The following is a 27,194-nucleotide window of genomic DNA, read 5'->3' as shown; positions in this document are numbered from 1 at the left end:
TCTGGTCTAATTGTGACTCTCGACCCACAGAAATGTGGGTGATTCTTAACTGCCCTCTGAAATCACCTAGCGTATAGGAAAGTTCACAAAGAACAATATTGGACAGACCACTTGATCTAGACAGCATACATGACAAAGGCACACTCTGCCTTGTGGATCATGCAAAGTCTTCCTCGTGACATTTGGGGATTTGTACAAAAATTGGGAAAGCTGTTCCACAGGTTAGTAAAGTAACAGCCTCCCAGAGTAATATTTACTGAAATGTACCTTGCAATGTTCCATACCAGATATCAGAGGTAGGTTCTTTACCCAGAGAGTAGTGGGGGCATGGAATGCACTGCCTGTGGAAGTAGTTGAGTCGGAAACATTAGGGACCTTCAAGCAGCTATTGGATAGGTACATGGATTACGGTAAAATGATATAGTGTAGATTTATTTGTTCTTAAGGGCAGCACGGTAGCATTGTGGATAGCACAATGCTTCACAGCTCCAGGGTCCCAGGTTCGATTCCGGCTTGGGTCACTGTCTGTGTGGAGTCTGCACGTCCTCCCCGTGTCTGCGTGGGTTTCCTCCGGGTGCTCCGGTTTCCTCCCACAGTCCAAAGATGTGCAGGTTAGGTGAATTGGCCAATGATAAATTGCCCTTAATGTCCAAAATTGCCCTTGGTGTTGGGTGGAGGTGTTGAGTTTGGGTAGGGTGCTCTTTCCAGGAGCCGGTGCAGACTCAAAGGGCCGAATGGCCTCCTTCTGCACTGTAAATTCAATGATTATCTATAATTAATCTAGGACAAAGGTTCGGCACAACATCGTGGGCCGAAGGGCCTGTTCTGTGCTGTATTTTCTATGTTCTATGTTCTATATGTGCTATCCCACCAGCATAACAGGTCAAACAGGACTGGCAGTGACCAGTATAGTATAGATTCGGGAGGGAATGGTCTTGGGAGTCTGCAGCTTGACTCTGAAGTCTCAAGGCAACAAACCCAACCAAGTGTATCTCCACCTGATGACGACCTTCTACCCTCCTTCAGCTGATAAAACACTGCTGAGAAGCACTGAGGGTAGCAGGTGCACAGATGTACTCTGGTTTGGTGAAACATCAATGTCCATTACAAAGAGTGGCTCAACAATACCACAACTGACCAAGTCAAATGCTGAAGGATATATCTGCCAGACTGGCCTGGGACAGGTAGTGAGGGAACCAACATGAGGGTAAAACCTACTGAACCTTATACTTTTCATGATTCTTTCCACGGCAGTGTTGGTGGGAGTGACCATAATACAGTCTTTGTGGAGGCCAAGTTCTATCTTCACAAGAAGGATATACTCCTTCATATTTTGTATCCTGCCAATGTATTAATTGGGATAGATTCAGAACAGATCTAGTAGCTCAGAAGTAAGAGCCCATGAGGTGCTGTGGACCATCATCAACAGCAGAATTGTATTCAACCACAATCGGTAAACTCAGGGCCTGCAATATCCCTCACTCTATGAATACATCAAGTCAGGGGATTATTACCATTAAGACAAACCTTATTATGCATTCTTGGTTGAAAGCACATACATCCATTAGAGTATTGAAACACCTGACCCCCGCAGAAAACACTGCTTGATTGGCAGCTATGGCTTTTTGATCTCTTTCGTCAATTGTACAATACGTATTTACGTAAGCTAAAGAGGTTTAGAGTGCTTGAGTTTCAGCTAGTGGGCTGAAGTAATGTTTTTAAGAAAGAGGAAACTTTATCAATGATTTTTTAAAAGGTTTTTATACCTGCTATTATCACTATGTGACTGTGATTCACTGGTTCACTTTGCTTCCTCACAGTTCTGTCCCAGCACACAGCACACTCCAGGAGGTTTTACCTGACAACTCCAGTAATGTAATTCCCAAAATCTGTTTAAATATTGGCTCCATTTTCAGGGCCAAAAAAAATAATTTTGTCTTATTTATTTGTGACATTTTCCAAATTGTAAACCCTTTTTTGCTTCTATTTGAAATTTAACAGCTGTGAACACAGCAAACCTACTTTATCTCCTAATGCAAATTTCTACCCATGTCTTTGTTGCTTTTTAAAGGTTCAACTTCCCTATATTTACTACAAGTGCACGACTTTCACACCTCGATCCTTTGATGTCCGCAACCCTGCAGACACCCAGTACCAGATAAATTAAATTACTCCCACAGACAGACACAGCCACAAGCCTGTTTTCCAGCATAACACAATAAACGCCCAAAATATTTAAAAAATAATACTCTTTCCTTCAATTTTTTTCAATATGAATTTAGAGTACCTAATTCATTTTTTTCCAATTAAGGGGCAATTTAGTGTGGCCAATCCACCTAGCCTGCACATCTTTTGGGTTGGAGGGCGGAACCCACGCAAACATGGGGATATCCTTTCCTTCACACCTCCAACCTCATGGAAAAATGAACCATCATGATTCCACAAATATGGTTTCATTTTCTCAACCCATTTTGCCTAACTTACTATATTTATCTATACACACAAAACTATTACACTATAGAGTACATTCACCAATCACGAAAATTGTCCATTCTCCATTTTCCAAATGTCCAAGCTCCTTTGAATTTTGAACTCTTGACAACGCACCTGCAATTAAATCTTATCAACCAGACACATATATAATTTGTAAGTTAAATGGTTGCAGTACTAAACTCCACCTGAACATGCCGGCACTCTGGTTTGAAACTTTTCCACAACTTTCAAACGATTATGGTCAGTATATATGATTGTTTCTGAAGAATTTCTTGCAACATAAATTTTGAAATGCCACAAAGCTAGAACCAAACTTAAAGTATTTTATTGATGGTTGAATATTTCCTCAGTAGCCAAAGGCGGTAATGGAACAGTGGTATTGTCACTGGATTGATGATCCAGAGACAAAGGGTAATATTCTGGGGACCCGGGTACAAATCTCGCCACAGAAGATGGTGGAAATTGAATTTCAATAAATATCTGGAATTAAAAGTCCAATGATGACCATGAAACCACTGTCATTGTCATAAAAAAACAACTGGTTCACTCATGTTCTTTGGGGAAGGAAATCTGCAGTCCTCATCTGGTCTAGCCATGTATGACTTCAGTTCCACAGCAATATGGTTGACTCTTAATGGCCCTCTGAAATGGCCTAGCAAGCCACTTCAAACTGCAACAGAGTTAATAAAAAGGAAACCGGATGGACCACCTTGCATTAAAGTAGACATTGGCTTGTCCAGCAGCAGAGGTGGCAGCACAGAGGTATACAGTTATGAGGGAGTTGTCCTGGGAGTCCTCAACATAGGCTCTGAACCCCATGAAGTCTCATGACTTTAGGTCAAACATCCTTCTGATTACCACATACCATCCACCCATAGCTGATGAATCAGTACTCCTCCATGTTGAACACAACTTGGAGGAGGCACTGAGGGTGGCAAGGGCAATGAATGTACTCTGGATAGGGAATCTTCAAGATTCATCACCATGAGTGGCTTGATAGCACCATAACTGACCAATCTGGCCGAGTCCTAAAGGACATAACTGCAAGGCTGGGTCTGCGACAGGTGGTGAGGAAACCAACAAGAGGGAAAAACATACTGGATCTCATCATCAACAACCTGCCTGCCGCAGGAGCATCTGTCCATGACAGTATCTGTAGGAGTGACCACTGCACAATCTTTATGCAGACAAAGTCCCATCTTCACATTGAGGATGCCATCCCTTGTGTTGTGTGGCACTACCTTCATGCTAAATGGGATAGATTCAGAAGGGAACTAGTAACTCAAGACTGTCCTGTACACAAAAAGCAGGACAAATACAACCCGGCCAAATACTGCCCCATCAGCCTACTCTCAATCTTCAGTAAAGTGAAGGAAGGAGTCATCAACAGTGCTATCAAATGGCACTTATTGAGCAACAATCTGTTCACTGAAGCTCATATTGGGTTCCACCAGGATCACTCAGCTCTTGACCTCATTACAGCCTTGGTTCAAACATGGACAAAAGAGCTGAACTCCAGAGTTGAGGTGAGAGTGACTGCCCTTGACATCAAGGCAGCACTTGATCGAGTAGGGCATCAAGAGGTCCGAGCAAAACTGGAGTCAATGGGAATCAGGGGGAAGACTCTCCACTGGTTGGAGTCCTACCGAGCACAAAGGAAGATAGTTGTGGTTGTTGGAGGTCAGCCATCTCAGTCCCGGGACATCACTACAGGAATTCCTCAGGCAAGTGTCCAAGGCCCAACCATTTTCAGCTGTTTCATTAATGACCTTCCTTCCAACATAAGGTCAGATGTGGGAATGTTTGCTGATGATTGCACAATGTTCAGCACCATTCCCGACTCCCCAGACACTGAAGCAGTCTACATGCAAATGCAGCTAGACCTGGACAATATCCGGCTTGGGCTGACAAGTGGCAAGTAACATTTGTGCCACACAAGTGCCAGGCAATGACTATCTCCAATAAGAGAAAATCAAACCATCACCCCGTGACATTCAATTGCATTACTGTCATGTGAGAGTACCTTTAAGAAATGGGTGTTTATAAATGGATGTGTATATAAATATCTGTAGTGAGAGTACCTTTAAGAAATGAGTGTTTACTACTGCAGTGATGTCAGAGAGTGGGTGGAGCTGGGCTGTCTGTCAGCTTTTTACATTCATTTTAGGCTATTTTCGTTTTCAGAGCTGGATAGCTGCAGTCACAGCCAGAAGGTAATTGAATCTCTCACTGTAATTGAAAGACTGTAAATCGATCCTGGTGATTCAAAACTAATAACAGTAGTGACTTTAACCTGATGTGCTTCTGATAAAGGTTTTGTTTTTAAGTCGTATGGTTGTTAAAAAAGAAAGCTTAAAGGTTTACTTAGTGTTGTAGTCTTTGGGAATTGTATTTGAATTAATGGTTGCTAAGATGTTCACTGTATGTTTTAAAAAGGTTAACTTGAGTTCATAAAATAAACATTGTTTTGCTTTCCATTTCTGCAGTACCACACCTGTAGAGTGGGCCGTGTGCTCCCCATACCACAATCTATTAAAGGTTGTGGGTCAGGTGAACTCCATGACACACTTTGGGGTTCTCGAAACCCTGGCCCATAACATTACCTCACTGTCAACATCCTGAAGACTATCACTGACAACAGACTGAACTGATCTAGCCATATAAATACTGTGGCTACAAGTGCAGATCAGAGGCTAGGTGTCCTGCCGTGGGTAACTCATCTTCTGACGCCCAATGCTTGTCCTCTACCTAAAAGGCACAAGTCAAGAGTGTGATGTAATACTCCCTACTTGCCTTGATAAGTGCAGCTCCAACAACACTCAAGAAGCTTGACATCACTCAGGACAAAACAGCCCCCTTGATTGGCATCCCTTCCACAAACATTCACTCCCCCACCACCGATGCACAGTGGCAGCAGTGTTTGCCATCTACAAGAAGCACTGCATGAACTCACCAAGGCTCCTTAGGCAGCACCTTCCAAACCCATACCATTATCATCGAGAAGGACAAGGGCAGCAGATACATGGGAACACCACCAGTTGGACGTTCCCCTCCAAGTCACTCACCATTTGATGTAAAAATATATCGCCATTCCTTCACTGTTGCTGGGTCAAAATCCTGGAACTCCCTCCTAAATAGCACAGTTGGTGAACCTACACCACATGGACTGCAGCAGTTCAGGAAGGCATGTCCCCACCACATTCTCAACTGCATTTAGGGATGGGCAACATATGCTGGCCTAGCTAGCGAAGCCCACATCTCGTAAAATGAATTTTATAAAAATCATACTTTTCAATATTTTCCCAATGTCACTGTGATATACTGTGAAACAGGCGTGTGTGTGAGTATGGGTGTGATTAAATTCCATGGGATCCAATGAATCCCTACAGTGCAGAAAGAGGCCACTCAGCCCATCAAATCTATACTGACCCTCTGAAAGAGCCCACTCCCCCGCAACCCCACCTAATCTGCAAATGTTTGGACACCGTGGTAATTTTAGCCTGGCCACTCCACCTAACCTGCACATCTTTTGATTGGGGAATGAAAACAGAGCACCCGGAGGAAATCCACGCAGACTGGGGGAAAATGTGCAAAACTCCACACAGTCACCCAATTGAACATGGTCCCTGGCGCTGTGAGACAGCAGTGCTAAAGAAAGTATTTTGGACTTCCGGGTGCTGCGATGACCAGCTAAGTCGCACGTTTCGGCAGCTCCCGGTGGAACGTACTTTGGGGCTCTTAATAAGAGCCCCAACGGCAATTTTAACGGCTAAAAGCACTGTGCGGTAAACCAGAAGGGAATCCTCCCTGGATACGGATGGAAAAAGGAGAGGAAAGTGGCCGGATTGCGGTGGATCCTTTAGAGCAGCGGCAAGGAAGGCAAGCAAAAACCAAGATGGCGTCGGAAGGTGGCAGTTTAATATGGGGCCCTGAACAACACGAGTTTTTGAAACGCTGCGTGGAAGAGCTTAAAAAGGAGATGAAGAAGGAGCTGTTGGCCCCGATATTACAGGCGTTTGAAGGGCTAAAAGATGAGCAAAAGACCCAAGAGCGGGAGCTTCGGGTCGTGAAGGCAAAGGCTGCCGAGAACGAGGACGATATACAGGGCCTGGTGGTGAAGACGGAGATGCACGAGGCACACCATAAACGATGTGTGGAAAGGCTGGAGGTGCTGGAGAATAATGCGAGGAGGAAGAATTTAAGGATTCTTGGTCTTCCTGAAGGTGCAGAAGGGGCGGACGTCGGGGCATATGTGAGCACGATGCTGCACACGTTAATGGGAGCGGAGGCCCCGACGGGTCCGTTGGAGGTGGAGGGAGCATACCGAGTGATGGCGCGAGGACCGAGAGCAGGAGAAATTCCCAGAGCCATAGTGGTGAGATTCCTCCGTTTTAAGGACAGAGAGATGGTCCTCAGATGGGCAAAGAAAACTCGGAGCAGTAGGTGGGAGAACGCGGTGATCCACGTATATCAAGACTGGAGTGCGGAGGTGGTGAGAAGGAGGGCGAGCTTTAATCGGGCCAAGGCGGTGCTTCATAAAAAGAAGATTAAATTTGGAATGCTGCAGCCGGCAAGACTGTGGGTCACATATCAAGGGAAGCACCACTACTTTGAAACGGCGGATGAGGCGTGGACATTTATTGTTGAAGAGAAATTGGAATAAGCGGGTTATTAAAAAAGAACGTTTGAGACAAAGTGGTGGGGCGAATATGGGGGGCGAAGAGGGGGGAAAAAGGGGGGAGAGATGATTTTTATGTTGTTAATCCTGCGACCCGGTAACTTTTCTCTCTTCCACAGGTTGTGGGGGAGGGAGGAAGGGAGGTGGAGGAGCTGGGGGCGTTGGCCATTGGGGGCGGGGCCAAAAGGGAAGCGCGGGCTTTGTTCCCGCGCTATGATAATTATGGCGGGAATAGGGAAGCAGGAAGGAGGGGGCGTCGCACGGTGCGAGCCGAGGTCACGGGGGGAAGCCGAGGTCGGCCAGAGTTTGCTGACTTCTGGGAGCAACATGGGGGGTGTAACTACGCTAGTGGGGGATCTAGCGGGGGGGGGGGCGGGTGGGGGGGTGGGAGGGGGGATTTACTGGGTTGCTGCTGCTGGGGAGAAGGGGGAGCTGGTATGGGGTGGGGTGGGCGGGGCGGGAGGGCACAGCCTGGGGGGGACACAGCTGCGTGGGAACCGGGTGAGGAGCTGGATAAAAGGGGATGGCTAATCGACAAGGGGGGGTGGGGTAAAGAGCCCCCCAACCCGGCTGATCACGTGGAATGTGAGAGGGCTGAACGGGCCGATAAAGAGGGCACGGGTACTCGCACACCTTAAGAAACTTAAGGCAGATGTGGTTATGTTACAGGAGACGCATTTGAAACTGATAGACCAGGTTAGACTACGCAAAGGATGGGTGGGGCAGGTGTTTCATTCGGGGTTAGATGCGAAAAACAGGGGGGTGGCTATACTAGTGGGGAAGCGGGTAATGTTTGAGGCAAAGACCATAGTGGCGGATAGTGGGGGCAGATACGTGATGGTGAGTGGCAAATTACAGGGGGAGGCGGTGGTCTTAGTGAACGTATATGCCCCGAACTGGGATGATGCCAACTTTATGAGGCGCATGTTAGGACGTATCCCGGACCTAGAGGTGGGGAAGTTGGTAATGGGTGGAGATTTTAACACGGTGCTGGAACCAGGGCTGGACAGATCGAGGTCCAGGACTGGAAGGAGGCCGGCAGCAGCCAAGGTGCTTAAAGACTTTATATGGAGCAGATGGGAGGAGTAGACCCATGGAGATTTAGCAGACCTAGGAGTAAGGAGTTTTTGTTTTTCTCCTATGTCCACAAAGTTTATTCGCGAATAGACTTTTTTGTTTTGGGAAGGGCGTTGATCCTGAAGGTGAGGGGGACGGAGTATACGGCTATAGCTATTTCAGATCACGCTCCACACTGGGTGGACTTGGAGATAGGGGAGGAAAAAGAACGGCGTCCACCCTGGAGAATGGACATGGGACTAATGGCGGATGAGGGGGTGTGTCTAAGGGTGAGGGGGTGTATTGAAAAGTACTTGGAACTCAATGATAATGGGGAGGTCCAGGTGGGAGTGGTCTGGGAGGCGCTGAAGGCAGTGGTTAGAGGGGAGCTGATATCAATCAGGGCACATAAAGGAAAGCAGGAGAGTAGGGAACGGGAGCGGTTGCTGCAAGAACTTCTGACGGTGGACAGGCAATATGCGGAGGCACCGGAGGAGGGACTGTACAGGGAAAGGCAAAGGCTACACGTAGAATTTGATTTGCTGACAACGGGTACTGCAGAGGCACAGTGGAGGAAGGCACAGGGTGTACAGTACGAATATGGGGAGAAGGCGAGCAGGTTGCTGGCCCACCAATTGAGGAAAAGGGGAGCAGCGAGGGAAATAGGGGGAGTGAGGGATGAGGAGGGCGAGATGGAGCGGGGAGCGGAGAGAGTGAATGGAGTGTTCAAGGCATTCTATGAAAGATTATATGAAGCTCAGCCCCCGGATGGGAAGGAGAGAATTATGTGTTTTCTGGACCAGCTGGAATTTCCTAAGGTGGAGGAGCAGGAGAGGGTGGGACTGGGAGCACAGATCGAAATGGAGGAAGTAGTGAAAGGAATTAGGAGCATGCAGGCGGGGAAGGCCCCGGGACCGGATGGATACCCAGTTGAATTTTACAGGAAATATGTGGACTTGCTCGCCCCGTTACTGATGAGAACCTTTAATGAGGCGAGGGAAAGGGGACAGCTGCCCCCGACTATGTCAGAGGCAACGATATCGCTTCTCCTAAAGAAGGAAAAAGACCCGCTGCAATGCGGGTCCTATAGGCCTATTTCCCTCCTGAACGTAGACGCTAAGATTCTGGCCAAGGTAATGGCAATGAGGATAGAGGATTGTGTCCCGGGGGTAGTCCATGAGGACCAAACTGGGTTTGTGAAGGGGAGACAGCTGAATACGAATATACGGAGGCTGCTAGGGGTAATGATGATACCCCCACCAGAGGGGGAAGCGGAGATAGTGGTGGCGATGGATGCCGAGAAAGCATTTGATAGAGTGGAGTGGGATTATTTGTGGGAGGTGTTGAGGAGATTTGGCTTTGGAGATGAGTATATTAGATGGGTACAGCTGCTGTATAGGGCCCCGATGGCGAGCATGGTCACGAATGGACGGGGGTCTGACTATTTTCGGCTCCATAGAGGGACGAGGCAGGGATGTCCTCTGTCCCCATTATTGTTTGCACTGGCGATTGAGCCCCTGGCAATAGCATTGAGGGGTTCCAGGAAGTGGAGGGGAGTACTCAGGGGAGAAGAACACCGGGTATCTCTGTATGCGGACGATTTGTTGTTGTATGTGGCGGACCCGGCGGAGGGGATGCCAGAGATAATGCGGATACTTGGGGAGTTTGGAGAATTTTCAGGATATAAACTGAACATGGGGAAAAGTGAGTTGTTTGTGGTGCATCCAGGGGAGCAGAGCAGAGAAATAGAGGACTTGCCGCTGAGGAAGGTAACAAGGGACTTTCGCTACTTGGGGATCCAGAGAGCCAAGAATTGGGGTACATTGCCTAGGTTAAATTTAACGCGGTTGGTGGAACAGATGGAGGAGGACTTCAAGAGATGGGACATGGTATCCCTGTCACTAGCAGGGAGGGTGCAGGCGGTTAAAATGGTGGTCCTCCCGAGATTCCTCTTTGTGTTTCAGTGCCTCCGGTGGTGATCACGAAGGCTTTTTTCAAAAGGATTGAGAAGAGTATCATGAGTTTTGTGTGGGCCGGGAAGACCCCGAGAGTGAGGAAGGGATTTTTGCAGCGTAGTAGGGATAGGGGGGGGCTGGCACTACCGAGCCTAAGTGAGTACTGCTGGGCTGCCAATATCTCAATGGTATGTAAGTGGATGGGAGAAGTGGAGGGAGCGGCGTGGAAGAGATTGGAGAGGGCGTCCTGCAGGGGGACTAGCCTACAAGCTATGGTGACGGCGCCGTTGCTGTTCTCACCGAAGAAATACACCACAAGCCCGGTGGTGGTGGCTACTCTGAAAATTTGGGGGCAGTGGAGACGGCATAGGGGAAAGACGTGAGCCTTGGTGTGGTCCCCGATAAGAAATAACCATAGGTTTGCTCCGGGGAGAATGGATGGGGGATTTGGAACATGGCAAAGAGCAGGAGTAACACAATTGAGAGATCTGTTTGTAGATGGGACGTTTGCAAGTCTGGGAGCGCTGACCGAAAAATATGGGTTGCCCCAAGGGAATGCATTCCGGTATATGCAACTGAGGGCTTTTGCGAGGCAACAGGTGAGGGAATTCCCGCAGCTCCAGACGCAGGAGGTGCAGGACAGAGTGATCTCAAAGACATGGGTGGGGGACGGTAAGGTATCAGACATATATAGGGAAATGAGGGACGAGGGGGAGATTATGGTAGATGAGCTGAAAGGGAAATGGGAAGAAGAGCTGGGGGAGGAGATTGAGGAGGGGCTGTGGGCTGATGCCCTAAGTCGGGTAAACTCATCGTCCTCGTGTGCCAGGCTAAGTCTGATACAATTTAAGGTGTTACACAGGGCGCATATGACTGGAGCACGGCTCAGTAAATTTTTTGGAGTAGAGGATAGGTGTGCGAGATGCTCGAGAAGCCCAGCGAATCACACCCACATGTTCTGGTCATGTCCGGCACTACAGAGGTTTTGGGTGGGGGTGACAAAGGTGCTTTCGAAGGTGGTGGGGGTCCAGGTCGAACCAAGCTGGGGGTTGGCTATATTCGGGGTTGCAGAAGAGCCGGGAGTGCTGGAGGCGAAAGAGGCTGATGTTTTGGCCTTTTCGTCCCTAGTAGCCCGGCGCAGGATACTGTTGATGTGGAAGGAAGCCAAGCCCCTGGGTGTGGAGACCTGGATAAATGACATGGCAGGGTTTATAAAGCTGGAACGGATTAAGTTCGCCCTAAGGGGATCGGCTCAAGGGTCCACCAGGCGGTGGCAACCGTTCATCGAATACCTCACAGAAATATAGAGGGAATGGAAAAGAAGAAGACAGCAGCAGCAACCCGGGGGGGGGGGGGTAGGGAGGGGGGGGGGGGGGGGGAGGAACCAGAAGGACTCTCAAGGATGTTAGTGTATAAGTATAATATGTATAGGTTGTTGTTATAGGTAATTGTATACTGGACTGCTGAATTGTATTTTTGGAGAGTATTTATTTGGGACAAGGCAGTTGCCATTTAGTTTTGTTTTTTAATTTTGATGTTGTTTATATATTATTTATTTCTTGTTTAAAAAACTGGCCATTGTTATTTATATTGTTATATTCCTGTGTAAAAGATACACAATGTACTGTTATGGTTGGCCAAAAATTTTGAATAAAATATATTTTTTTTAAAAAAGAAAGTATTTTGAAGTGGCGATGAGCAGGGCTAAGACGGTAAAAATGAAAAGCATGGTTGGAAATTTGCCTTTGGAAGGTAAGGAGGGCGACTTCAAGTTTAACTATTGTATTTCAAAAGAAAGATTTACAATTGGCAAAGATCACAAATGAATAAAATATCACGTTTAGTTTTACCTAAAAGTAGTGACCATAAAAATAACATATACTCTGGGAAAAGGAACTTCCAAAGGGGTGTAAAAACAATTGATTTAAAGATGAAATGGAGAAAACATATTTAACCAGAGTTTGAATGATCTTTAGGTAGGTGTCGCTATCAGATTCTAAAGTGCTGGTGGACTGAAAAAGATAAGGGTACTTGCCAATACCCTCGCAGCAAGTCCATTTTTGTGATAAACTCTGACTGTCCCACTTTCTCAATACAATTTTCCAATCATGGAATAGCTCTTGTTGCTGCATTCATTTTGAGGTTATCAATACACTGTGTTTGTGATCCATCCAGTTTTGGCATCATCACCAGAGGTGAATTCCAGTTACTGCAACTGGGCTGTATGCTATCATTTACCCTGCAGACACCCTGTCCCAGCTCAATTAAATTAGTCACACACTGACAAATGACCACAGCCGCACAATCGCAGCCACAAGCCTGCTTCCCAGCAAACCATAATAAGCCCCCAAAATATTAAAAATAATACCCTATCCTTCACAAGAGTAACTGAAAGTTAACTCCTTCACACTGTCAGTCTGATGAGTCACATTACTAAGGTTCTTCTTTGAGTATTGATGAATAGGGCTAGGAGCAAGAAAAAAACAGAAATGTCAGCTCTTCAATGTGGTGTTGTAGAAGATAGAGAACCAAGAAATTCTATTTTTACAGTACACATGATATCAAAAAGAGCCATGGAGTTGTAAATAGATGTAATTACGTGTTTCATTGATTTTAGGAAGACATTTGATAAGGTGAGACATGGAGAAGAATGTTGAGCATGTTAGAATCTCTGCATCTTGATGGCAAAGATCTTACAGTGTTAAGAAATCTTCATTGGGAAAAATTGCAGCCATTAATGTTGAGAACGATCTAGGTGATTATGTGAAGATCAAATGAGGGGAGACAGGCGTGTGTTTTCTCCCTGATGAATTCAATTTGTATAGTGAAAATATTCTTAGAGCGATTGATGACCTCCCTGGATTATAAATTGGAGGTTACATTAATAATATAAGATATGCTGGTGACTCCGTTCTTATTGCCGACTCGGAAGTGAAAACAAAAAGATAGAGCCGTGAGTGAAAGTGAAAGGGAGAAGAAAGGGCTGAGCATCAATTTTAAGAAAATGCCTCGTAATGTCCAAAAAAAACGTTATACCAGAATGATAACTCATAGTGAAAAATGAAAAGGTCAAACAGGTAGACAAATTTTGTTACCCATAAAGCGTGTTGACATCAGATAAAAAGTGTCATCAAAAAATAAGATAAAGGACTGGAATGGCGTAAAGTGCATTTCGCTATATGAAAAAGATTATGATCAACTCCCAAACTGAGCTATGGAAACAATGCTGAAAATCTTGTAATGCTACATCACACCAATTTTTACAAAATCAGTGGGGGGTCCACCTATTAGATGGGTCCCTGGGGGGGGGGGTGTCCCCGTATTACAGGGGTCGTGGGGGGGGGGCACCTAGGCAATCTAGGAGTGAGGGGACTGCTGTACGGTTGGGGAGGGGAGGTCGGGACTGATTTGCGGTGTGGGGGAGGGGGTGGTCGGCCGCGGGACCTTGTTATCAGGCCGAAATCTTCGACAGCAGGATTCCATCGTATTCCACTCCATGCATAAATTGCATGGCACGGAACACTGAATTGCATCCCGCTTTACGACTGCAAGGGTATCATAAAATTGGTGCAATTCAGCTCTGGCAGGAGAACATAGTCTCCCAAATGGAGAATGTCGCCAGAGGTATTTTCACTTCCTATAATAAACATCCCTCTTCATGAGGAAAATAATTCTCAAAAAGGAAACTGAAGAGCAAAAAATGGCAAATGAGCCGGGAAGTGGGATTAACTGGTGAGCTCTACCAAAACAGCAGGGACAGGCATAATTTGGGCTGAATGGCCTCCTTTTCTGCAGAATCATTCTAAGATTATACAGTTGGTTTCAGGGAAGCCATAAACTCAATTTTGTTATAAAGTGGCAGTGTAAACCTAGAATCAAGTGACCTGGCTTCAGAGTGAAGCAGAAAACTCCCGTTTATGATTGTCTCATTGCAATATAGTCTGACATTACAGAGTATAAATTTGTGCAAGTATGAAGGCATGAAAGAAGCCCCATCTTACACAAGACAGTTGAGTTTCTACCTCAGCAGTAATCAGCAGTTACTCATGGCTGAAACTTGAACAGAAGGTCAGATTGGTAGCTGCTTTACAAATGTACCCTTAAAACGTGACCTATATATTGAGCAACATTTACTCAGAATCTTAATTCATATGTGTATTTTCTGAACAGCCCTGTTTAGTAATTAGAATTGCTATCATATTTTCAACCCAATATCTCAGAATGAATTACTTTTTTAAAAAAGTTTGTTTATTCATCAGCTAATTGTCACAAGCATGTGTACAATATCCTATCATTACGGTCACGGAGTAGTGGTTTTTGGTGTTCTGGCTAGCAGAGTCCACTGTAGGACTGCGAATTCAGGAGGAGCTCTTCCTCACCTTAAAACTTCATGAATGTAATTTTGAGGAGGTTGTGTGGCCCTCTCTTTGTGGTCTCCATTGGTTCCTTGAAAGGCTACTGGTTAAGCTTCTCAAGACCGAGTACATGGTCAGGTTTGCATGGCACAAACGTATTATGATCATTCGTGAGCCTCTGGGGCCATGGCTCAGGTCTACATGAGGCAGACGGGGTTGAAGTGGTCCTTTAAAGGACTATTAAGGAGGATAATTCAGATAGATATTTTGTGGGGAATTTGAGATAATAACCTCTCAGAATACTGTAATAGCTCGCACAGGAACTATGGGGTGGGAATGATTCTCTTCACCGTGGTCCTTGCAGAGGCGGGGGAACTTTATTAACCATGGTATAAAAGGTCGGTCATTGAGGCACCAACCAGAAGAGGAACCCGGTAGGGATCTACTGGGCAGTGTCTTTACCATATTGTAAATAAGTCTACGTTCTTTGCTTTACTTCGTGGGGATTCCCCATGTCTTTATTAAAAATACATGTTACCCAATTTACTGCCCCCAATTTACCACAAAACGGGCAGTACTTCAGAGATAAATTGAGACCACACTTCCTTAACCTGCTTGATCTCCAAATTCACACATACTTCTAAACAGCCAATTATGGGGAGATGATTGCATAGTACTGGACTAGTAACCGAGAGGCCCAGGCTCATGGTTCAAATCTCACCCTGCTAACTGGTGGAATTTAAATTCAGTTAATTAACAAAATCTGGAATTGAAAACTAGTCCCAGGAATGTATGTCTTTGAGGGAAGAAAATCTGCAGTCCTTACCTGGTCTGACCTATATGTGACTCTAGACCCAGAGCAATGTGGTTGACTTGTAACTATACCTTTAAGATGGCTTAGTAAAACACTCAGTTGAAAATAAATAAGGGGTGAACAACAAATGCTGCCTTTGCCAGTGACACTGACATCACATGAAAAATTTTTTTAAATATATATGTGAGCACTTTTAACATGACCATATTGAACTAAAAACATTTTCATGACAGCTCCAAATTTGATGGAAAGTCGTTAAGGAGACATGGCTACCAGCAGAGAGGACACTTCACATGCTACTTAAATTTCAATGGGTCAAAGTCCTAGTATCAAGCTGTCAGCATGTACAAAAATACTGATTAGTCCTTTCACTGGAGATGCCTGGGTTGACATTTATTATATACAATCCAGTTTACTGGCTGCCTTCCGGTATCAGCCAGAATCCCCATAGTGCCAGAGAACAAATGATACGTCTGATTTAGGTTTATTTTGTTCTACACTTCACTAGATTATCTACAAGCAATAAGGTTTAGTCAATTGAGGTAATATTTCAAATCACCCCTGGTATTTCTTTAAGGGTTGAATTATTTTATAAAAGTACTGTTATGGAACAGATATCATATTTAAGGATAATCTGTGATTATTAATCCCTTGAGAAGTGATTTTTTAATGAATTAATCTCACAAAAATTCATCAGTTAAGCATGTTCAAGACTAATTTTCCCAAATCTGAAAACTATGTTTTGCATTTCACAGATAGAAAAGAAAATCAATTTATCAATAGCAGCTTAAATGTGGAGACATACTGTTGATTTAACAGTGGAAATTCAGAAATAGGAAAGAATATCTCATTAGTGCTAAAATTACAGATGGTGTTTTAATCGTGTAAAGAACCAAAAGGCAATCAATAATTTTCAGCGTTTAGTTATACTCCCACACAAAAAAAAGAGTTCCTTAAAAGATTTTTCACGACATATTAGATTCCTCGTCTTCCCATGCATATCTAAAAAACACATGTAAAAATTTCACATTTCTCATTCCACATCACATCATGCAGCTTTTCAACAGCTAAATTAGATTCCTGTCTCAATCAGCCACGAGGTTGGAATTATTTTTTCAATTGTCTCTGATCCCCGCCACAAGCTCCATTCCCAGCCTTCTGTTTCCACCCCATCTAACTGCCTTAAGCTGAGCAAGACCGCTCATATATTCAGCGTTATGTTTGACACTGAGAGGGCAGCACGGTGGCACAGTGGTTAGGACTGCTGTCTCACGACGCCGAGGTCCCAGGTTCGATCCAGGCTCTGGTCACTGTCCGTGTGGAGTTTGTACATTCTCCCCGTGCTTGCGTGGGTTTTGCCCCCATAATCCAAAGATGAGCAGGATAGGTGGATTGGCCACGCTAAACTAGATGGCGTCGGAAGGTGGCAGTTTCATATGGGGCCCTGAACAACAAGAGTTTTTGAAACGCTGCGTGGAGGAGATAAAAAAGGAAATGAAGAAAGAGTTGTTGGCCCCGATATTACAGGCGATTGAAGGGCTGAAAGAGGAACAAAAGACCCAGGAGCAGGAGCTTCGGGTCGTGAAGGCGAAAGCAGCAGAGAATGAAAACGATATACAGGGCCTGGTGGTGAAGTCGGAGATACAGGAGGCACACCAGAAACGATCTGTGGAGAGGTTGGAGGCACTGGAAAATAACGCAAGGAGGAACAACTTGAGGATTCTTGGCCTTCCTGAAGGTGTAGAGGGGGCGGACGTCGGGGCATATGTGAGCACGATGCTGCACTCGTTAATGGGAGTGGAGGCCCCGACGGGTCCGTTGGAGGTGGAGGGAGCATACCGAGTTATGGTGCGAGGATCGAGAGCAGGAGAAGCTCCCAGAGCCATAGTGGTGTGATTTCTCCGTTTTAAGGATAGAGAAATGGTCCTTAGATGGGCGAAGAAAACTCGGTGTAGTAAATGGGAGAACGCGGTGATCCGCGTCTATCAAGATTGGAGTGCGGAGGTGGCGAGAAGGAGGGCGAGCTTTAATCGGGCCAAAGCGGTACTTCACAAAAAAAAGATAAAGTTTGGAATGCTGCAACCGGCAAGACTGTGGGTCACATATCAAGGGAGGCACCACTACTTTGAGACGGCGGATGAAGCGTGGACTTTTATTGTAGAAGAAAAATTGGAATGATTGGACTACGAAAATGAACGTTTGGACAAAGTGGTGGGACGAGTGGGGGGGGGGGGCGAAGAGGGATTGTATGATTAATCCTGCGGTATGGTAACTTTTCTTTCTCCCACAGGTGGTGATGGGGGGAGGTGGGGAGGGAGAGGAGATGGGGCGTTGGCCATGGGAGGCGGGGCCGAGGGAGAGGCGCGGGCTTGGTTCCCGCGCTATGATAATTATGGCGGGAATAGAGAAGCAGGAAGGAGGGGGCGCCGCACGGGGCGAGCCGTGATCACGGGGGGAAGCCGAGGTCAGCCAGAGTTTGCTGACTTCTGGGAGCAACATGGGGGGAGTAATTACGCTAGCGGGGGGTCTAGCGGGGGGGGAGGGGGGAATTACTGGGTTGCTGCTGCTGGGGAAAGGGGGGAGTGGGTACGGGAAAGGATGGGCGGGAGGTCACCGTCTGGGAGAAATACAGCTGCGTGGGAACTGGGCGAGAAGCTGGAAAAAGATGATGGCTAACCGGCAAGGGGGGGGGGTGGGAAGCCCCCCAACTCGGCTGATCACGTGGAACGTGAGGGGGCTTAACGGGCCGATAAAGAGGGCACGAGTACTCGCACACCTTAAGAAACTTAAAGCAGATGTGGTCATGTTACAGGAAACGCACCTGAAACTGATAGATCAGGTTAGGTTGCGCAAAGGATGGGTAGGGCAGGTGTTCCATTCGGGGCTGGATGCGAAAAACAGGGGGGTGGCTATATTAGTGGGGAAGCGGGTAATGTTCGAGGCAAAGACTATAGTGGCGGATAACGGGGGCAGATACGTGATGGTGAGTGGCAAATTACAGGGAGAGATGGTGGTGTTGGTAAACGTGTATGCCCCGAATTGGGACGATGCCAATTTTATGAGGCGAATGCTAGGACGCATCCCAGACCTAGAGACCGGAAAGCTGATAATGGGGGGAGACTTTAACACGGTGTTGGAACCAAGGCTGGATAGGTCGAAGTCCAGGACTGGTAGGAGGCCGGCAGCAGCCAAGGTGCTTAAGGATTTTATGGAGCAGATGGGAGGGGTGGACCCGTGGAGATTCAGTAGACCTAGGAGTAAGGAGTTCTCGTTTTTCTCCTATGTCCATAAAGTCTATTCACGCATAGACTTTTTTGTGTTGGGTAGGGCATTGATCCCGAGGGTGAGGGGAACGGAATATACGGCTATAGCCATTTCGGATCATGCCCCACACTGGGTAGACTTGGAGATAGGGGAGGAAACAAGAGGGCGTCCACCCTGGAGAATGGACATGGGACTAATGGCGGATGAGGGGGTGTGCTTAAGGGTGAGGGGATGCATTGAAAAGTACTTGGAATTCAATGACAATGGGGAGGTTCAGGTGGGAGTGGTCTGGGAGGCGTTGAAGGCGGTGGTTAGGGGGGAGCTGATATCAATAAGGACACATAAAGGGAAGCAGGAGAGTAAGGAACGGGAGCGGTTGTTGCAAGAACTTTTGAGGGTGGACAGACAGTATGCGGAAGCACCGGAGGAGGGACTGTATAGGGAAAGGCAAAGGCTGCATGTGGAATTTGACTTGCTGACCACAGGCACTGCAGAGGCACAATGGAGGAAGGCGCAGGGTGTACAGTATGAATATGGAGAGAAGGCGAGCAGATTGCTGGCACACCAATTGAGGAAAAGGGGAGCAGCGAGGGAAATAGGGGGGGTGAGAGACGAAGATGGAGAGACGGAGCGGGGAGCGGAGAGAGTGAATGAAGTGTTTAAGACATTTTATAAAAAATTGTATGAAGCTCAACCCCCGGATGGGAGGGAGAGAATGATGGAGTTTTAGGATCGGCTGGAAATTCCCAAGGTGGAAGAGCAGGAAAGGATGGGATTGGGAGCACAGATCACGGTAGAAGAAGTGGTGAAAGGAATTAGGAACATGCAGACGGGAAAGGCCCCGGGACCGGACGGATTCCCAGTTGAATTTTACAGAAAATATTTGGACTTGCTCGCCCCGCTACTGACGAGGACCTTTAACGAGGCAAAGGAAAGGGGACAACTGCCCCCGACTATGTCAGAAGCAACGATATCGCTTCTTTTAAAGAAGGAAAAGGATCCGCTACAATGCGGGTCCTACAGACCAATCTCCCTCCTCAATGTAGATGCCAAGGTCTTGGCCAAGGTAATGGCAATGAGAATAGAGGAATGTGTCCCGGGGGTGGTTCATGAGGACCAAACTGGGTTTGTGAAGGGGAGACAGCTGAACACGAACATACGGAGGTTGTTAGGGGTAATGATGATGGCCCCACCAGAGGGTGAAACGGAGATAGTAGTGGCGATGGATGCCGAGAAAGCATTTGATAGAGTGGAGTGGGATTATCTGTGGGAGGTGTTGAGGAGATTTGGGTTCGGAGAGGGGTATGTTAGAAGGGTGCAGCTGTTGTATAGGGCCCCAGTGGCGAGTGTGGTCACGAATGGACGGGGATCGGCATATTTTCGGCTCCATAGAGGGACAAGGCAGGGATGTTCTCTGTCCCTATTACTGTTTGCACTGGCGTTTGAGCCCCTGGCGATAGCGCTGAGAGGTTCCAAGGGATGGAGGGGAATACTTAGGGGAGGAGAAGAACACCGGGTATCTTTATATGCGGATGATCTGCTACTATATGTGGCGGATCCAGCGGAGGGGATGCCAGAAATAATGCGGATACTTGGGTAGTTTGGGGATTTTTCAGGGTATAAATTGAACATGGGGAAGAGTGAGCTGTTTGTGGTGCATCCAGGGGAGCAGAGTAGAGAAATAGAAGACCTACCGTTGAGGAAGGTAACAAGAGACTTTCGTTACCTGGGGATCCAGATAGCTAAGAATTGGGGCACATTGCACAGGCTAAATTTGACGCGGTTGGTGGAACAGATGGAGGAAGATTTCAAGAGATGGGATATGGTAGCATTGTCAATGGCAGGGAGGGTGCAGGCGGTTAAGATGGTGGTCCTCCCGAGATTCCTCTTTGTGTTTCAGTGTCTCCCGGTGGTGATCACGAAGGCTTTTTTCAAAAGGATAGAAAAGAGTATCATGGGTTTTGTTTGGGCCGGGAAGACTCCGAGAGTGAGGAAGGGATTCTTACAGCGTAGTAGGGATAGGGGGGGGCTGGCACTACCGAGCCTAAGTGAGTATTATTGGGCCGCTAATATTTCAATGGTGAGTAAGTGGATGGGAGAGGAGGAAGGAGCGGCGTGGAAGAGATTAGAGAGGGCGTCCTGTAGGGGGACCAGCCTGCAGGCTATGGTGACAGCCCCATTGCCGTTCTCACCAAGGAACTATACCACGAGTCCGGTGGTGGTAGCTACACTGAAGATTTGGGGACAGTGGAGACGACATAGGGGAAAGACCGGAGCACTGGGGGGGTCCCCGATAAGAAACAACCATAGGTTTGCCCCGGGGGGAATGGATGGGGGATATGGAATGTGGCAAAGAGCAGGTATAACGCAATTGAAAGATCTATTTGTGGATGGGAAGTTTGCGAGTCTGGGAGCGCTGACCGAGAAATATGGGTTGCCCCAAGGGAATGCATTCAGGTACATGCAATTGAGGGCTTTTGCGAGGCAACAGGTGAGGGAATTCCCGCAGCTCCCGACACAAGAGGTGCAGGACAGAGTCATCTCAAAGAAATGGGTGGGGGACGGTAAGGTGTCGGATATATATAGGGAAATGAGAGACGAAGGGGAGACTATGATGGACGAACTAAAAGGGAAATGGGAAGAAGAGCTAGGGGAGGAGATTGAGGAGGGGATGTGGGCAGATGCCCTAAACAGGGTAAACCCGTCGTCCTCGTGCGCCAGGCTAAGCCTGATTCAGTTTAAGGTATTACACAGGGCACATATGACTGGAACACGGCTCAGTAAATTTTTTGGGGTGGAGGATAGGTGTGCGAGGTGCTCGAGAAGCCCAGCGAATCATACCCATATGTTTTGGTCATGCCCGGCACTACAGGGGTTTTGGATGGGGGTGACAAAGGTGCTTTCGAAAGTAGTAGGAGTCCGGGTCGAACCAAGCTGGGGGTTGGCTATATTTGGGGTTGCACAAGAGCCGGGAGTGCAGGAGGCGAAAGAGGCCGATGTTTTGGCCTTTGCGTCCCTAGTAGCCCGGCGCAGAATATTGCTAATGTGGAAAGAAGCCAAGCCCCCGGGGGTGGAGACCTGGATAAATGATATGGTGGGGTTCATAAAGTTAGAGCGGATTAAGTTCGTCCTAAGGGGGTCGGCTCAAGGGTTTACTAGGCGGTGGCAACCGTTCGTCGAATATCTTGCGGAAAGATAGATAGGGGAGAACAAAGAAGGCAGCAGCAGCGGCCCAGGACTTGGGGGGGGGGGGGAGGAGGGATGGGGGGGGGGATGGGGGGGGGGGTGTGGCCTGAGACAAGGCAGTTGCCAATTAGGGCTAGTTTTTATTTTTTGTTATTTAATATTTATTTATTTGTTGTTGTTTTTGTTTAAATTTAAAAAGGTCATTATTATCTGTATTGTTACAATGTTGTGTAAAGGATGCACAATGTACTGTGTTGGTTGATCAAAAATTTTCAATAAAATATTATTTAAAAAAAAAAAGAAATTAGTGAGCCAGATGGGTTCTTACGACAATCTAGTAGCTTCATGATTATTATTAATGAGACTTGCTTTTTCATTAAGTCATAAGATATAAGAGCAGGCACAGGCCATTTGAAAGTTCAGTCATTCTGAGAAAAAACATGAAGTAGAAGAACTTTACTGTTGTCTAGCAACAGTGATTCAGTGACACAAACACAGAAAAGACAGAAGTTGAGTGGGAGCGTATTCAGTCTGTGTCAGAGAGAGAAGACTGAAATCTTAAGCTCTCCCAGAAGAAAACGACAAGGCTATTAGGACAGTAGTTAATTGAATAATCAGTTACAGGGCTCGGTAAAGTGAGCAGTTTAGCAAAGGTGCTGCTGAAAAACTGAGTTTAGGGAACTCATTTGTTTGCTCTGCATTTGAAGAAACAATGGGTTTAAGGGTGCTGTTTCTGGGGAGAGATATAAGTTGGGTGACAAGCATCAAGTGAATGTCCAGGAACTCACCGGAAGGAAATAATTTGCATCTATGTCAGTCCCAAGCAAGAAGCCTTTGTGTCAAGCTAGTAGTAACTCTTCACTGGTTAATGTGTCTGTAAAGATATTGCTATGGTAAAGGAATGGTGGGAATTTGAATCATCTTCTTGTGATTATATTGAAATTTTCCCAACCTTTTTGTCTGGTGTAATATTGTTCACTTTTCATGTTTTATTAAGTATTTTAATCTGTGTAGTTAAAGTTCATCAGCAGACTCCTGTGAATTTGTTCAGTAACTTCCCTTAATGGTTCCAAAAAGAAGTAAGGATCTATCAAGCTAGGTTTCACTTTGGGATCTGACTTGTCCAGCATTAACAGCAGCTATGATCGTAACAGTACCCAGAGGATTAGTCTGGATTTTTACTGGACTAGGAAACCTAACCACAATGTTATATAGCTATAATTTAACCTGAGGTGTGGAACTTATTTAGGATCAGACCTGCATATTTTATTGTCTACATGCTCTCCTTAGTTTTTTAATTGGTGCAACTATTAAACCCTGGCAAGAAAAGACCAATGTAAAATCAAATACCTTTTCCTCTCCAATGGTCTGGTGGACGGATGCTGTTTTAAAATATTCTTTCACGGTGAGTATCACTGGCAAGGTCAGCAACTGTTGCTCTTTCCTTTTTTTAAAATAAATTTAGAGTACCCAATTCATTTTTTCCAATTAAGGGGCAATTTAGCTTGACCAATCCACCTAGATTGCACATTTGTAGGTTGTGGGGGCGAAACCCACGCAAACACGGGGAGAATGTGCAAACTCCACACGGACAGTGACCCAGAGCCGGGATCGAACCTGGGACCTCGGCGCCGTGAGGCAGCAGGGCTAACCCACTGCACCACTGTGCGGCCCTTACTGTTGCTCATTCCTAATTGTCCATGAGAAGGTAATGGTGAGCTACCTTTTGGTACAGCTAAACTCACACTGCTGTTGAAAGAGAGTTCCAGGATTTTGACTCAGTGACTCCGTAACTCCAAGTCAGGGTTCTGTGTGGCTTTATTTTTTCAGAAAGCGTGAAGCTAAGTTACTGAATAAATTCACAGGAGCCTGCTGATTAATTTTAGTAAAAATAATAAAATATTTATTGAAGCAAGGAAAGTGAACAATACAGTTGGTGATGTTCTCATATTGTTACTGGGCACTTCATGGTTTCCATTCCATTGATAAACAATACATCAACGTTCCCTTTGGAGCTGCAGACTTCAAAATATCAATTTTCTTGGGCCCTTCTCAGCTTTCTCTTCTCCAATGGAATATTATGGCACTGCTCTAATTTTAATGTTGGTGGAAAGAGAAGAGCACCACTGATGCATCCTTACTGCTGCACATCCTGCTTAGTGTATACAAATTACCTCATTACTTGGGTTGGGTTATGAGCCTCCACAGCTGTCCACACTTACGCCCCATTCCACCACACCGTCACTAGCTGAGCAGGCCAATTAGAATACCAGTCCTATTTAATACACTACCTGTACAATTAGCCACTTCTTCAAAAAATTAGTGAATACAAGGGGCTGGTTTAGCGCACGTCTAAATTGCTGGCTTTTAAAGCAGACCAAGGCAGGCCAGCAGCACAGTTCAGTTTCCGTACCAGCCTCCCCGAACAGGCGCCGGAATGTGGCGACTAGGGGCTTTTCACAGTAACTTAATTTGAAGCCTACTTGTGACAATAAGCGATTTTCATTTCACATTAATGCTTGTTGTCTACTATTATTCTGTAATTTGATTTCAATTCATGGATTTCATAAGCTTATCTACTGGGCTATAGTGATATCATTTATTTGTTTCTCTCTTCTTAACTGGCAACCAGCCCAACAACACAAGTTGCATAACTGATTATGATTGGAGCCCTTTTGTGATATCTTTTGTGATACAAGATAGACATAATACCCTGTCTATTTTTAAGTTGTGTTGTTTTTTTGTTTCAGATCGAAATCCTTTTATACTTCCACTACCGTTTGTAGATGTAAAATATTCCATATTTCTGTCTTCACAATTAGGTTACTCCTGTCAACCCTGAGCAGACTCTTTTTCGTGTCTTTCATTTTTTTATTTTAGACTTACTTTTAACATATTCATCTCCCTTATTTTGTTTGTTTAGCTTATTTATTTATTGCAAGCCATGCCTTGCTAAACCTGCCTGTAACTTCCTCCCAGTGGTAATCTCTGACAGATTGCCACTCTCGCCGAATTTACCTTTGTTGGGATTCCGAAGCCCCTGTCTTGCCAAAACCTTCCTAAATCAGGCTGGGTGAGACAGGAGCGGCAAAATGCACCCCCAGCAGCTTCAGTGTGGAGTAACTGGAGTGCAGAGGTAAGATACACCTTTTTTAAAAGTATTAGCTGCAGGAAGGTGGTGGTGGTGCGGTGGGGATGAAGGATTGGGTTGGGTTGGGGGTCATGTGTGTCGGGGTTGTCCCGTGTTGAGGATGGGTCTGAGTTTTTAAAATAGCGATTATTTTCCTCTCACTCTTTCAGAGTATATCAGGATAAAACTGGCAGAACCATCCGAGGTTAGCAATTTAAATCGCATCTATCAGATGGTTCCCAGTCAAGCTTAATTGTCTAGAAGTCAGCACTTCTGGATAATTGCCAGGTAAACCTTTACGTGGGAATGCTCCAAAGTGATTCCCGAGAGCACCATTGGGGATACCCCCTAAATGTGATGCTGCGGAACCAGAAAGTTATGGGCCTGGTATTTTCCCCATGGGAATCTCCTTTTTGCATTCTATCCATTTCATATTTGAAGATTCTGCACATGTTTTGTTGTTCTGTTTGCTAACATTTCAGTCTAGTTCATTTAGGTCATACCTCTTCTTATTTCATAGAAGAATCATAGAATACCTACAGTGCAGGAGGCCATTCAGCCCATCGAGTCTACACCGACCCTCCGCAAGAGCACCCCGCCTAGGCCCACTCCCCTACCCTATCCCTGTAACCCCACCTTACCTTTGGACACTAAGGGGGCAATTTGGAATGGCCAATCCGCCTAACCATATATCATATTAGGAGAAATCATATTAGGAGAACATGGCCAATCTACCTAACCTACACATCTTGGACTGTGGGGGGAAACCAAAGCACCCGGAGGTAACCCATGAGGAGAACGTGTAGACTCCACACACATATCACCCAAGGTCAGAATTGAACCCAGAACCATGGTGCTGTGAGGCATCAGAGCTAACCACTGTGCCACCATGCCACATTGTATTTTTCTAGTCTAGTACCTTTACCTGTGAATCTTAATTATCCTTTTCTATTTTCACATTTAAGCTGTTACATTCTGATTATTCCAAGTACTTCCACACTATTACTGATGGGGGCAGCTTTAGGATTTACTTAATTCCTCCTCCTAATGTGCACTCTGGAGCACCAAGAGGATGCGTGTGTCAAACAAAATCCTGCTCAAGAGTATACACCAAAAAAGCAATTCCTTGCAGTTTTGAAAACTTATTACCATTTTTAACTCACTACAATGCACATTGAAAGCATATTTTATGAAATAGGAAATATTGGAGCTTCTGTCTGGTGTCTTACAGTCAGGTGGGTGACACAGCGTGGTGTCCACTTCATCCTATTTACTGGTGTACAAAGGCATTCTACCTGTGCAGCACACTGGCTGGCTTTTTCAATCTATATAGAGTCGAGTCAGATGTCAGGTCCCACCAGACCTCGGTTAGTGATCCACACTGCATATAAATGTTTTACACTGAAACTGGGATAAATATCAACAAGATACTTCGCTAGATGCGCTGCATCCTTGAATTATCAAGGAAGAAAGAATAAAAGTAGTGATGCTTTGTTCAAAATTTTTCAAAGCTCCATAAGAACAGGGAAAATAACTGCAGACTGGAGAATAATATGTCATGCTCCCAGTAGGCAGACATATGTACACAAACATTTACAGGTTGGCTAACATCAATAGTTGGAAAAATGCTTGGAGGTTTTCGATGGAATTATTTAAATTAAGATGTTACACAGGAATGTCAACATGTTTTTAGAATAATACAACATGGGCATGATCTAACAGGAGAAACACTGAGTGCAGTAGTTGGCGTGGTTTCCCGTATGCTTCCCGGAGCTGAATCGGCAAAACCGTGGCCGGTATCCAACGGTAATTAGAGCCGGAAATGATCCCTCATGGGCTTCATGGTGGAAATGAACATCACGCCAGCTGATTCGCCTGGACCGCGCCTGGCAGCTCCCGCCAACAAGGGGGAGCAACACATAAAGCGCTGCCTTCGAACACACTCCAGTCAGCATACAGCCATGTCACCACGGAGACCTGCTCTACGCTTCGGGATGCTGATCTAGCTAGGCTGCCGGACGCCGTGGAGGCAAGATGGGACCCTGTTCACCTGAGGGGATCAGAAGATCAGCCATAGGGCCGACAATGCTGCCTGAAGGGCAGTGGTAGTGGCCATCAGTTCTGGCAGCATGACCAAGAGGATCTCAGACCAGTGCAGGAAGAAGACTAATGACCTTCACAGGGCCTCTCGGGTAAGTTAACACTGGCCCCCTGGCATCGGTCCCACCTGCCACCACCGCACCTTCCCCCTACCCACATGGAT

The 27,194-nt window shown here is 46.1% G+C and overlaps 1 protein-coding gene across 2 annotated transcripts in view; it reads right to left on the bottom strand.

The window, feature by feature from the left end:
• dnai1.2 (dynein, axonemal, intermediate chain 1, paralog 2) overlaps positions 1-27,194 on the bottom strand; it is a 441,248-nt gene that overhangs the window by 237,664 nt on the left and 176,390 nt on the right. The window lies entirely within an intron of this gene.

The sequence above is a fragment of the Scyliorhinus torazame genome, chromosome 3 (assembly GCF_047496885.1).
Source record: "Scyliorhinus torazame isolate Kashiwa2021f chromosome 3, sScyTor2.1, whole genome shotgun sequence".
In the NCBI taxonomy this organism is placed as follows: domain Eukaryota; kingdom Metazoa; phylum Chordata; class Chondrichthyes; order Carcharhiniformes; family Scyliorhinidae; genus Scyliorhinus; species Scyliorhinus torazame.
Note: the sequence above shows the minus strand (reverse complement) of the source record. Positions and strands in the feature narration are given on the sequence as shown.